Source organism: Triticum urartu, chromosome 7A (assembly GCF_056163025.1).
Source record: "Triticum urartu cultivar PI428250 chromosome 7A, HENAU_Tu73, whole genome shotgun sequence".
In the NCBI taxonomy this organism is placed as follows: Eukaryota; Viridiplantae; Streptophyta; class Magnoliopsida; order Poales; family Poaceae; genus Triticum; species Triticum urartu.
In genome coordinates this window covers 98,292,005-98,306,534 of record NC_141879.1, presented here as the reverse complement: position 1 = coordinate 98,306,534, position 14,530 = coordinate 98,292,005, and positions in this window count along the sequence as shown.

The window sequence follows — 14,530 nt, the reverse complement described above, 5'->3', positions numbered from 1 at the left end:
AGCGCCATGATTTTCATGATAGAGAGTCTCTTGAGTTGTCACTTTCATATACTAGTGGGAATTTTTCATTATAGAACTTGGCTTGTATATTCCAACGATGGGCTTCCTCAAGTGCCCTAGGTCTTCGTGAGCAAGCAAGTGGATGCACACCCACTTATTAGTTTCTTTTGTTGAGCTTTCATTCATTTATAGATCTAGTGCATCCGTTGCATGCCAATCCCTACTCCTCGCATTAACATCAATCAATGGGCATCTCCATAGCTCATTGATTAGCCTTGTTGATGTGAGACCTTCTCCTTTATTGTCTTCTCCACATAACCCCCATCATCATATTCTATTGCACCAATAGTGCTATATCCATGGCTCGCGCTCATGTATTGCGTGAAAGTTTATAAGTTTGAGATTACTAAAGTATGAAACAATTGCTTGGCTTGTCATCGGGGTTGTGCATGATGAGAGCATTCTTGTGTGACGAAAATGGAGCATGACTAAACTATATGATTTTGTAGGGATGAACTTTCTTTGGCCATGTTATTTTGAGAGGACATAATTGCTTAGTTAGTATGCTTGAAGTATTATTATTTTTATGTCAATATGAACATTTGTCTTGAATCTTTCAGATCCGAATATTCATACCACAATTAAGAAGAATTACATTGAAATTATGCCAAGTAGCACTCCGCATCAACAATTCTTTTTTATCATTTACCTACTCGAGGACGAGCAGGAATTAAGCTTGGGGATGCTTGATATGTCTCCAACGTATCTATAATTTTTGATTGCTCCATGCTATATTATCTACTCTTTTGGGCAATAATGGGCTTTATTATCCACTTTTATATTATTTTTGGGACTAACCTATTAACCGGAGGCCCAGCCAAGATTTGTTGTTTTTGCCTATTTCAGAAGAAAAGGAATATCAAACGGAGTCGAAACAAAATGAAATCAACTGGAGGAGTTATTTTTGGAAAGAAAGCTACCGGATGGACTTGGACCCCACGTCAGTAGAGAAGGGAGGTGCCCACGAGGGTGGGGGCGCCCCCCCTAGGGCGCGCCCCCTGCCTCGTGGGGCCCCCGAAGCTCCACCAACGTACTTCCTTCACCCATATATACCTACGTACCCTAAAACTTCCGGAACAGAGAATAGATCGGGAGTTCCGCCGCCGCAAGCCTCTGTAGCCACCAAAAGTCAATCGGGACCCTGTTCCGGCACCCTGCCGGAGGGGGGAACCCTCACCGGTGGCCATCTTCATCATCCCGGCGCTCTCCATGACGAGGAGGGAGTAGTTCACCATCGGGGCTGAGGGTATGTACCAGTAGCTATGTGTTTGATCTCTCTCTCTCTCTCTCGTGTTCTTGATTGGGCACGATCTTGATGTATCGCAAACTTTGCTATTATAGTTGGATCTTATGTTGCTTCTCCCCCTCTACTCTCTTGTAATGGATTGAGTTTTCCCTTTGAAGTTATCTTATCGGATTGAGTCTTTAAAGATTTGAGAACACTTGATGTATGTCTTGCCGTGCGTATTTGTGGTGACAATGGGATATCATGTGATTCACTTGATGTATGTTTTGGTGATCAACTTGCAGGTTCCGCCCATGAACCTATGCATAGGGGTTGGCACACGTTTTCGTCATGATTCTCCGGTAGAAACTTTGGGCACTCTTTGAGGTTCTATGTGTTGGTTGAATAGATGAATCCGAGATTGTGTGATGCACATCGTATAATCATACCCCACGGATACTTGAGGTGACATTGGAGTATCTAGGTGACATTAGGGTTTTGGTTGATTTTTGTCTTAAGGTGTTATTCTAGTACAAACTCTAGGGCTGTTTGTGACACTTATAGGAATAGCCCAACGGATTGATTGGAAAGAATAACTTTGAGGTGGTTTCGTACCCTACCATAATCTCTTCATTTGTTTTACACTATTAATGACTTTGGAGTGACTCTTTGTTGCATGTTGAGGGATAGTTATATGATCCAACTATGTTATTATTGTTGAGAGAACTTGCACTAGTGAAAGTATGAACCCTAGGCCTTGTTTCCTATCATTGCAATACCATTTATGCTCACTTTTACCACTTGTTACCTTGTTGTTTTTATATTTTCAGATTACAAAAACCTATATGTACCATCCATATTGCACTTGTATCACCATCTCTTCGCCGAACTAGTGCACCTATACAATTTACCATTGTATTGGGTGTGTTGGGGACACAAGAGACTCTTTGTTATTTGGTTGCAGGGTTGCTTGAGAGAGACCATTTTCATCCTACGCCTCCTACGGATTGATAAACCTTAGGTCATCCACTTAAGGGAAATTTGCTACTGTCCTACAAACCTCTGCACTTGGAGGCCCAACAACGTCTACATGGAGAAGGTTGCGTAGTAGACATAAAGCAGTTTCTGGCGCCGTTGCCGGGGAGGTTAGTGCTTGAAGGTATATCTTTAGATCTTGCAATCGAATCTTTTTGTTTCCTGTTTTAGCACTAGTTTAGTTTATAAAATAAAACTACAAAAAAATGGAATTGAGTTTGCCTCATACGCTTCATCTTTTTAATATCTTTCGTGAGTATGATGGAAAGGAAAATTGTGCCAAAGTGTTAGAAGAAGAATGCTTTAAAATGTTTGGCACTAAATCTTTGAATGATGAGCATGGTTGCAATGTTATTAGTATGAATTCCTTGAATATCCATGATGCTAATGATATGCAAAGCCACAAGCTTGGGGAAGCTATGTTTGATGAAGATGATATTTTTTGTTCCCCAAGATTTGATGAGCAAATTTACTATGATGAAAATGCCTCCTATAAACATGTCAATTTTTGTAGAGTGCATTGGGTTTGTAAGTACACACCAAATAGGGAAGATAGATATTGCAAGAGGCATAAGTACTTAGAAACCAAATTGTTGCAAGAAGAGCTAGATGAATGTGCTGAAAATTTGTTTTTTCTTAGCCATACTTGTGAACTTTGCAATGAACGTGATCATTTTAGTACCCAATGAAAATTGTTTCATGATCGTATCGTGTCCAAAAATTATGATGACTTGATTTCCCTTGCACATCACAATGAACTTAGTTTGCTCTTGGGTTATGAAGAAATTAAACATATAGCTAAGGATGTTCCAAAATTTGCCCTTGATAAAGTTCTTCATTTTGACCTAGAGAAAATTTATATGTATTGTGCGGTGAATTGTATTGAAAGTCCTTATATTGCCAATTACATAAGGAAAAGAAAACAAATAGAAGATGAAGAGAATACTAATGAAAGGGAAGAGACTTCCCAATATCCTCCTATTATTTCTTAAGATGAATCAGGTAACGAGGAGGAGCCTTCTATTCAACCAATCTCATTAATAAGGAGCTCCAAAAAGAGGATTGAACCCACACATGATGTGGTGAGGAAGAAGAAAAGAAAAAGGAAGAGAGGTAAAAAGGTATCTCTTCCAAATAAAGTTGCTCCTATTATTGCTGAGCCTCATGAAAATGAAGATGATACACTTGATGATGATCTCGTTGTGCCTATTGCTTGTTGTGATGATTATGATTGGGAATATAATGATACTTCTTATGATCTTGAAAATCTTTTTGGCACTTGCTTGGAAGAATATAATAATTGTTGTACTATTGGCGCTATCCATACTATTAATGATGAGAGTGATTATGCTTATGATATGAAAAGGCCCAAGCTTGGGGAAGCTATGTTTGATGAGGATGACATATTTGAGAATATATTTGCTGCAATTAATGTTTGTCCCAAGCTTGGGGATGCTATGTTTAACAATGATGATATTTTTAGCCTCCCAAGTTTTGATATACAAAGTAGTTATGATGATAGCATGCCTTCTACTTATGATGATTATATTGACGAATGTGGGTTTGGAAGAGTGTCAACTTTAGGAAGTAGCGATCCCACTATTTTGGAGGATGTTGAATCTTATAATATTTATGAAAGTGGATTTGGAGAGGTCATGACTTTACTTAGTAATGATTCCACTATCTTGGAAGAGGATTCAATCGATTATGATGAGAACAAAGTTGCTACTTATGATGATTATTGTGATAAAACTTATGCTATAAAAAGTAGTGATGATTATATTTATAAAACTTGTCATGATTATGATTACCCTTTTTTGAACATTACTCTTTTAATGTGGAAACAATTTATAGTATTCAAGTCTCTTATGATACTCCCACTATTCCGAATGAGAAGAATTTTGCTTATGTGGAGAGTAATAAAATTTCTATGCAATTAGATGATGAAAAGAATGCTTTAGTTGCTGGTTATATTGTTTAATTCATTCATGATGCTACTGAAAGTTATTATGAGGGAGGAACATATGCTTGTAGGAATTGCAATAATATCAAGTTTCCTCTCTATGTGCTTAAAATCTTGAAGTCATGCTTGTTTTACATTCCTATGCAAGTTGATTCTTGTTCCCATAAGTTGTTTGCTCACAAAATCCCTATGCATAGGAAGTGGGTTAGACTTAAATGTTCTAGTCATATTCTTCATGATGCTCTCTTTATGTTTCAATTCTTATCTTTTATGTGAGCATCATTGAAATCATCATGCCTAGCTAGGGGCATTAAACGATAGCGCTTGTTGGGAGGCAACCCAATTTTATTTTAGTTTCTTTCTTTTTGGTTCTATTTAGGAATAAATAATCCATATAGCTTCTGTTTAGATGTGGTTTTGTGTTTTAATTAGTGTTTGTGCCAAGTAGAACCTTTGGGAAGACTTGGGTGAAGTCTTTATGATCATGCTGTAAAAAACAGAAACTTTAGCGCTCACGAGATTGAAGGAAATATGCCCTAGAGGCAATAATATAGTTATTATTTATTTCCTTATATCATGATAAATGTTTATTATTCATGCTAGAATTGTATTAACCGGAAACATAATACATGTGTGAATACATAGACAAACAGAGTGTCACTAGTATGCCTCTACTTGACTAGCTCGTTAATCAAAGATGGTTATGTTTCCTAACCATAGACAAAAGAGTTGTTATTTGATTAACGGGATCACATCATTAGTTGAATGATCTGATTGACATGACCCATTCCATTAGCTTAGCACCCGATTGTTTAGTATGTTGCTATTGCTTTCTTCATGACTTATGCATGTTCCTATGACTATGAGATTATGCAACTCCCGTTTGCCGGAGGAACACTTTGTGTGCTACCAAATGTCACAACGTAACTGGGTGATTATAAAGGAGCTCTACAGGTGTCTCCAAAGGTAAATGTTGGGTTGGCGTATTTCGAGATTAGGATTTGTCACTCCGATTGTCGGAGAGGTATCTCTGGGCCCTCTCAGTAATGCACATCACATAAGCCTTGCAAGCATTACAACTAATGAGTTAGTTGCGAGATGATGTATTACGGAACGAGTAAAGAGACTTGCCAGTGACGAGATTGAACTAGGTATTGAGATACCGACGATCGAATCTCGGACAAGTAACATACTGATGACAAAGGGAACAACGTATGTTGTTATGCGGTCTGACCGATAAAGATCTTCGTAGAACATGTAGGAGCCAATATGGGCATCCAGGTCCCGCTATTGGTTATTGACCAGAGAGGTGTCTCGGTCATGTCTACATAGTTCTCGAACCCGTAGGGTCCGCACGCTTAACGTTCATTGACGATATAGTACTATGTGAGTTATGTATGTTGGTGACCGAATGTTGTTCGGAGTCCGGGATGAGATCACGGACATGACGAGGAACTCCGGAATGGTCCGGAGATAAAGTTTGATATATGTGATAATAGTGTTTGGTCACCGGAAGGGTTCCGGAAATCACCGGAAGGGGTTCCGGATGTTTCCCGAAATGTTTGGGTACGAGAACACTTTATTTGGGCCAAAGGGGAAAGCCCACAAGGTTTTTGGAAAGCGCAAAAGGAAGTTTTGTGGAGTCCAGGGGCCAGACACCAGGGTCCCTGGCGTCTGGGTCCAGACGCCGGGAACCCTGGCATCTGGCCCTGGAGTCCGAGAAGGACTCTTGCCTTTCGGGTGAAACCGACTTTGTGGAGGCTTTTACTCCAAGTTTCGACCCCACGGCTCAACATATAAATAGAGGGGCAGGGCTAGCACAAAGGACACATCAAGAAACACCAAGCCGTGTGCCGGCAACCCCGTCTCCTCTAGTTTATCCTTTGTCATAGTTTTCGTAGTGCTTAGGCAAATCCCTGCGGAGATTGTTCTTCACCAACACCGTCACCACGCCGTCGTGCTGCCGGAACTCATCTACTACTTCGCCCCTCTTGCTGGATCGAGAAGGCGAGGACGTCACCGAGCCGAACGTGTGTAGAACTCGGAGGTGCCGTGCTTTCGGTACTTGGATCGGTCGGACATGAAGACGTACGACTACATCAACCGCGTTGATATAACGCTTCCGCGAACGGTCTACGAGGGTACGTAGACAACACTCTCTCCTCTCGTCGCTATGCATCACCATGATCTTGCGTGTGCGTAGGAAATTTTTTGAAATTACTACGTTCCCCAACAGTGGCATCCGAGCCTAGGTTTTATATGTTGATGTTATATGCACGAGTAGAACACAAGTGAGTTGTGGGCGATATAAGTCATACTGCTTATCAGCATGTCATACTTTGGTTCAGCGGTATTGTTGGACGAAGCGGCCCGGACCAACATTACGCGTACGCTTACGCGAGACCGGTTCTCCCGACGTGCTTTGCACAGAGGTGGCTAGCGGGTGACAGTTTCTCCAACTTTAGTTAAACCGAGTGTGGCTATGCCCGGTCCTTGCGACGGTTAAAACAACACCAACTTGACAAACTATCATTGTGGTTTTGATGCGTAGGTAAGATTGGTTCTTGCTTAAGCCCGTAGCAGCCACGTAAAACTTGCAACAACAAAGTAGAGGACGTCTAACTTGTTTTTGCAGGGCATGTTGTGATGTGATATGGTCAAGACATGATGCTAAATTTTATTGTATGAGATGATCATGTTTTGTAACCGAGTTATCAGCAAGTGGCAGGAGCCATATGGTTGTCGCTTTATTGTATGCAATGCAATCGCGCTGTAATGCTTTACTTTATCACTAAGCGGTAGCAATAGTCGTGGAAGCATAAGATTGGCAAGACGACAACGATGCTACGATGGAGATCAAGGTGTCGCGCCGGTGACGATGGTGATCATGACGGTGCTTCGGAGATGGAGATCACAGGCACAAGATGATGATGGCCATATCATATCACTTATATTGATTGCATGTGATGTTTATCTTTTATGCATCTTATCTTGCTTTGATTGACGGTAGCATTATAAGATGATCTCTCACTAAATTATCAAGAAGTGTTCTCCCTGAGTATGCACCGTTGCGAAAGTTCTTCGTGCTGAGACACCACGTGATGATCTGGTGTGATAGGCTCTATGTTCAAATACAACGGGTGCAAAACAGTTGCACATGCGGAATACTCAGGTTATACTTGACGAGCCAAGCATATACAGATATGGCCTCGGAACACGGAGACCGAAAGGTCGAGCGTGAATCATATAGTAGATATGATCAACATAGTGATGTTCACCAATGAAACTACTCCATCTCACGTGATGATCGGACATGGTTTAGTTGATTTGGATCACGTAATCACTTAGAGGATTAGAGGGATGTCTATCTAAGTGGGAGTTCTTAAGTAATATGATTAATTGAACTTAAATTTATCATGAAATTAGTCCTGGTAGTATTTTGCAAATTATGTTGTAGATCAATAGCTCGCGTTGTTGCTTCCCTGTGTTTATGTTGATATATTCCTAGAGAAAATTGTGTTGAAAGATGTTAGTAGCAATGATGCGGATTGGATCCGTGATCTGAGGTTTATCCTCATTGCTGCACAGAAGAATTATGTCCTTGATGCACCGCTAGGTGACGGACCTATTGCAGGAGCAGATGCAGACGTTATGAACGTTTGGCTAGCTCAATATGATGACTACTTGATAGTTTAGTGCACCATGCTTAATGCCTTAGAATCGGGACTTCAAAGACGTTTTGAACGTCATGGACCATATGAGATGTTCCAGGAATTGAAGTTAATATTTCAAGCAAATACCCGAGTTGAGAGATATGAAGTCTCCAACAAGTTCTATAGCTAAAAGGTGGAGGAGAATCGCTCAACTAGTGAGCATGTGCTCAGATTGTCTGGGTACTACAATCGCTTGAATCAAGTGGGAGTTAATCTTCCAGATAAGATAGTGATTGATAGAATTCTCTAGTCACCATCACCAAGTTAGTAAGAACTTCGTGATGAACTATAATATGCAAGGGATAACGGAAACAACTCCCAAGCTCTTCGTGATGCTGAAATCAATGAAGGTAGAAATCAAGAAAAACATCAAGTGTTGATGGTTGACAAGATCACTAGTTTCAAGAAAAGGGCAGAGGGAAGAAGGGGAACTTCAAGAAGAACAGCAAGCAAGTTTCTGCTCAAGTGAAGAAGCCCAAGTCTGGTCCTAAGCCTGAGACTAAGTGCTTCTACTGCAAAGGGACTGGTCACTGGAAGCGGAACTACCCCAAGTGATTGGAGGATAAGAAGGATGGCAAAGTGAACATAAGTATATTTGATATACATGTTATTGATGTGTACTTTACTAGTGTTTATAGCAAACCCTCAGTATTTGATACTAGTTCAGTTGCTAAGATTAGTAACTCGAAATGGGAGTTGCAGAATAAACAGAGACTAGTTAAGGGTGAAGTGACAATGTGTGTTGGAAGTGGTTCAAAGATTGATATGATCATCATCGCACACTCCCTATAATTTCGGGATTAGTGTTGAACCTAAATAAGTGTTATTTGGTGTTTGCGTTGAGCATGAATATGATTTGATCATGTTTATTGTAATACGGTTATTCATTTAAGTAAGAAGAATAAATTGTTGTTCTGTTTACATGAATAAAACCTTATATGGTTACACACCCAATGAAAATAGTTCGTTGGATCTCGATCATAGTGATACACATAATCATAATATTGAAACCAAAAGATGCAAAGTTAATAATGATAGTGCAACTTATTTGTAGCACTGCCGTTTAGGTCATATTGGTGTAAAGCGCATGAAGAAACTCCATGCTGATGGGCTTTTGGAATCACTTGATTATGAATCAGTTGATGCTTGCGAACCATGCCTCATGGGCAAGATGACTAAAACTCTGTTCTTCGGAACAATGGAGCGAGCAACAGATTTGTTGGAAATCATACATACTGATGTATGTGGTCCGATGAATATTAAGGCTCGCGATAGGTATCATTATTTTCTGATCTTCATAGATGATTTGAGTAGATATGAGTATATCTACTTGATGAAACATAAGTCTGAAACATTTGAAAAGTTCAAAGAATTTCAGAGTGAAGTGAAAAATCATCGTAACAAGAAAATAAAGTTTCTACGATCTGATCGTAGAGAAGAGTATTTGAGTTACGAGTTTGGCCTTTAGTTAAAAACAATGTGAAATAGTTTCACTACTCATGCCACCTGGAACACCACAATGTAATGGTGTGTCCGAACGTCATAACCGTACTTTATTAGATATGGTGCGATCTATGATGTCTCTTGCCGATCTACCACTATTGTTTTGGGGTTATGCATTAAAGACAGTTGCATTCACGTTAAAAGGGCACCATCAAAATCCGTTGAGACGACGCCTTATGAACTGTGGTTTGGCAAGAAACCAAAGTTGTCGTTTCTGAAAGTTTGGGGCTGCAATGCTTATGTGAAAAAGCTTCAACCTGATAAGCTCGAACCCAAATCGGAGAAATGTGTCTTCATAGGATATCCAAAGGAAACTATTGGATACACCTTCTATCACAGATCCGAAGGCAAGACTTTTGTTGCTAAATTCGGAAACTTTCTGGAGAAGGAGTTTCTCTCGAAAGAAGTGAGTGGGAGGAAAGTGGAACTTGACGAGGTAACTGTACCTGCTCCCTTATTGGAAAGTAATACATCACAGAAAACTGTTTCAGTGGCACCTACACCAGTTAGTGAGGAAGCTAATGATGATGATCATGAAACTTTAGATCAAGATACTACTGAACCTCGTAGATCAACCAGAGTGAGATCCGCGCCAGAGTGGTACGGTAATCATGTTCTGGAAGTCATGCTACTAGATCATGATGAACCTACGAACTATGAAGAAGCGATGGTGAGCCCAAATTCCGCAAAATGGCTTGAAGCCATGAAATCTGAGATGGGATCCATGTATGAGAACAAAGTATGGACTTTGGTTGACTTGCCCGGTGATAGGCAAGCAATTGAGAATAAATGGATCTTCAAGAAGAAGACTGATGCTGACGGTAATATTACTGTCTACAAAGCTCGACTTGTCGCAAAAGGTTTTCGGCAAGTTCAAGGGATTAACTACGATGAGACCTTCTCACCCGTAGCGATGCTTAAGTCTGTCCGAATCATGTTAACAATTGCCGCATTTTATGATTATGAAATTTGGCAGATGGATGTCAAAACTGCATTCCTGAATGGATTTCTGGAAGAAGAGTTGTATATGATGCAACCAGAAGGTTTTGTCGATCCAAAGGGAGCTAACAAAGTGTGCAAGCTCCAGCGATCCATTTATGGACTGGTGCAAGCCTCTCGGAGTTGGAATAAACGCTTTGATAGTGTGATCAAAGCATTTGGTTTTATACAGACTTTTGGAGAAGCCTGTATTTACAAGAAAGTGAGTGGGAGCTCTGTAGCATTTCTGATATTATATGTGGATGACATATTACTAATTGGAAATGATATAGAATTTCTGGATAGCATAAAGGGATACTTGAATAAGAGTTTTTCAATGAAAGACCTCGGTGAAGCTGCTTACATATTGAGCTTCAAGATCTATAGAGATAGATCAAGACGCTTGATAAGTTTTTTCAATGAGTACATACCTTGACAAGATTTTGAAATAGTTCAAAATGGAGCAGTCAAAGAAAGAGTTCTTGCCTGTATTACAAGGTGTGAAGTTGAGTAAGACTCAAAGCCCGACCATGGTAGAAGATAGAAAGAGAATGAAAGTCATTCCCTATGCGTTGGCCATAGGTTCTATAAAGTATGTCATGCTGTATACCAGATCTATTGTATACCCTGCACTGATTTGGCAAGGGAATACAATAGTGATCTAGGAGTAGATCACTGGACAGCGGTTAGAATTATCCTTAGTGAAATAAGGATATGTTTCTCGATTATGGACGTGACAAAAAGGTTCATCGTAAAGGGTTACGTCGATGCAAGTTTTTGACACTGATCCAGATGATTCTAAATCTCAATCTGGATACATATTGAAAGTGGGAGAAATTAGCTAGAGTATCTCCGTGCAGAGCATTGTAGACATAGAATTTTGCAAAATACATACGGATCTGAATTTGGCAGGCCCGTTGACTAAATTTCTCTCACAAGCAAAACATGATCACTCTTTGGGTGTTAATCACATAGCGATGTGAACTAGATTATTGAATCTAGTAAACCCTTTGGGTGTTAGTCACATGGAGGTGTGAACCAATCACATAAAGATGTGAACTATTGGTGTTAATCACATAGTGATGTGATCTAGATTATTGACTCTAGTGCAAGTGGGAGACTGAAGGAAATATGCCCTAGAGGCAATAATATAGTTATTATTTATTTCCTTATATCATGATAAATGTTTATTATTCATGCTAGAATTGTATTAATCAGAAACATAATACATGTGTGAATACATAGACAAACAGAGTGTCACTAGTATGCCTCTACTTGACTAGCTCGTTAATCAAAGATGGTTATGTTTCCTAACCATAGACAAAAGAGTTGTTATTTGATTAACAGGATCACATCATTAGTTGAATGATCTGATTGACATGACCCATTCCATTAGCTTAGCACCCGATCATTTAGTATGTTGATATTGCTTTCTTCATGACTTATACATGTTCCTATGACTATGAGATTATGCAACTCCCGTTTGCCAGAGGAACACTTTGTGTACTACCAAACGTCACAACGTAACCGGGTGATTATAAAGGAGCTCTACAGGTGTCTCCAAAGGTAAATGTTGGGTTGGCGTATTTCGAGATTAGGATTTGTCACTCCGATTGTCGGAGAGGTATCTCTGGGCCCTCTCGGTAATGCACATCACATAAGCCTTGCAAGCATTACAACTAATGAGTTAGTTGCGAGATGATGTATTACGGAACGAGTAAAGAGACTTGCTAGTGACGATATTGAACTAGGTATTGAGATACCGATGATCGAATCTCGGACAAGTAACATACCGATGACAAAGGGAACAACGTATGTTGTTATGCGGTCTGACCGATAAAGATCTTCGTAGAACATGTAGGAGCCAATATGGGCATCCAGGTCCCGCTATTGGTTATTGACCAGAGAGGTGTCTCGGTCATGTCTACATAGTTCTCGAACCCGTAGGGTCCGCACGCTTAACGTTCGTTGACGATATAGTACTATGTGAGTTATGTATGTTTGTGACCGAATGTTGTTCGGAGTCCGGGATGAGATCATGGACATGACGAGGAACTCCGGAATGGTCCGGAGATAAATTTTGATATATGTGATAATAGTGTTTGGTCACCGGAAGGGTTCCGGAAATCACCGGAAGGGGTTCCGGATGTTTCCCGAAATGTTTGGGTACGAGAACACTTTATTTGGGCCAAAGGGGAAAGCCCACAAGGTTTTTGGAAAGCGCAAAAGGAAGTTTTGCGGAGTCCAGGGGCCAGACGCTAGGGTCCCTGGTGTCTGGGTCCAGACGCCGGGAACCCTGGCGTCTGGCCCTGGAGTCGGAGAAGGACTCTTGCCTTTCGGGTGAAACCGACTTTGTGGAGGCTTTTACTCCAAGTTTCGACCCCAGGGCTCAACATATAAATAGAGGGGCAGGGCTAGCACAAAGGACACATCAAGAAACACCAAGCCGTGTGCCGACAACCCCGTCTCCTCTAGTTTATCCTTTGTCATAGTTTTCATAGTGCTTAGGCAAATCCCTGCGGAGATTGTTCTTCACCAACACCGTCACCACGCCGTCGTGCTGCCGGAACTCATCTACTACTTCACCCCTCTTGCTGGATCGAGAAGGCGAGGACGTCACCGAGCCGAACGTGTGCAGAACTCGGAGGTGCCGTGCTTTCGGTAATTGGATCGGTCGGACGTGAATACGTATGACTACATCAACCGCGTTGATATAACGCTTCCGCGAACGGTCTACGAGGGTACGTAGACAACACTCTCCCCTCTCGTTGCTATGCATCACCATGATCTTGCGTGTGCGTAGGAAATTTTTTGAAATTACTATGTTCCCCAACAGAGATTAGCTTCAACTTTTTACTGGAGAGTGGTATTTAGTTGATTCTTTTTGCATATGATTACTAGAAAAATTCCTCAGGTCCACCAATTTATTTTATTATTTTTGGAGTTCCACAAGTATACGTTAGTTACAGATTACTACAGACTGTTCTGTTTTTGACAGATTCTGTTTTTCGTGTGTTGTTTGCTTATTTTGATGAATCTATGGCTAGTAAAATAGTTTATAAACCATAGAGAAGTTGGAATAAAGTAGGTTTAACACCAATATAAATAAATAATGAGTTCATTACAGTATCTTGAAGTGGTGTTTTGTTTTCTTTCGCTAACGGAGCTTACGAGTTTTCTGTTAAGTTTTGTGTTGTGAAGTTTTCAAGTTTTGGGTAAAGATTCGATGGACTATGGAATAAGGAGTGGCAAGAGCCTAAGCTTGGGGATGCCCAAGGTAATATTCAAGGATAACCAAGAGCCTAAGCTTGGGGATGCCCCGGAAGGCATCCCCTCCTTCATCTTCGTTCATCAGTAACTTTACTTGGAGCTATATTTTTATTCACCACATGATATGTGTTTTGCTTGGAGCGTCATTTTGTTTTCTTTAGCTTTGCTTGCTGCTTGAATAAAGTATCAAGATCTGAAATTCATAAATGTTAGAGAGTCTCCACATAGTTGCATAATTATCCGACTACTCATTGATTTTCACTTATATCTTTCGGAGTAGTTTTGTTATTGCTCTAGTACTTCACTTATATCTTTTAGAGCATGGTGGTAGTTTTATTTTGAAGAAATATATGAACTCTCATGCTTCACTTATATTATTTTGAGAGTCTTAAATAGCATGGTAATTGGCTTAAATAATCCTAATATGCTAAGCATACAAGATTTGTAAGAATTCTATGAGTGTGTTGAATACTAAGAGAAGTTTGATGCTTGATGATTGTTTCAAGATATGGAGGTAGTGATATTAAAGTCGTGCTAGTTGAGCAGTTGTGAATTTGAGAAATACTTGTGTTGAAATTTGCAAGTCCCATAGCATGCACGTATGGTAAACGTTATGTAACAAATTTGAAACATGAGGTGTTATTTGATTGTCCTCCTTATGAGTGGCGGTCGGGGACGAGCGATGGTCTTTTCCTACCAATCTATCCCCCTAGGAGCATGCGCGTAGTGCTTTGGTTTTTGATGGCTTGTAGATTTTTGCAATAAGTATATGAGTTCTTCATG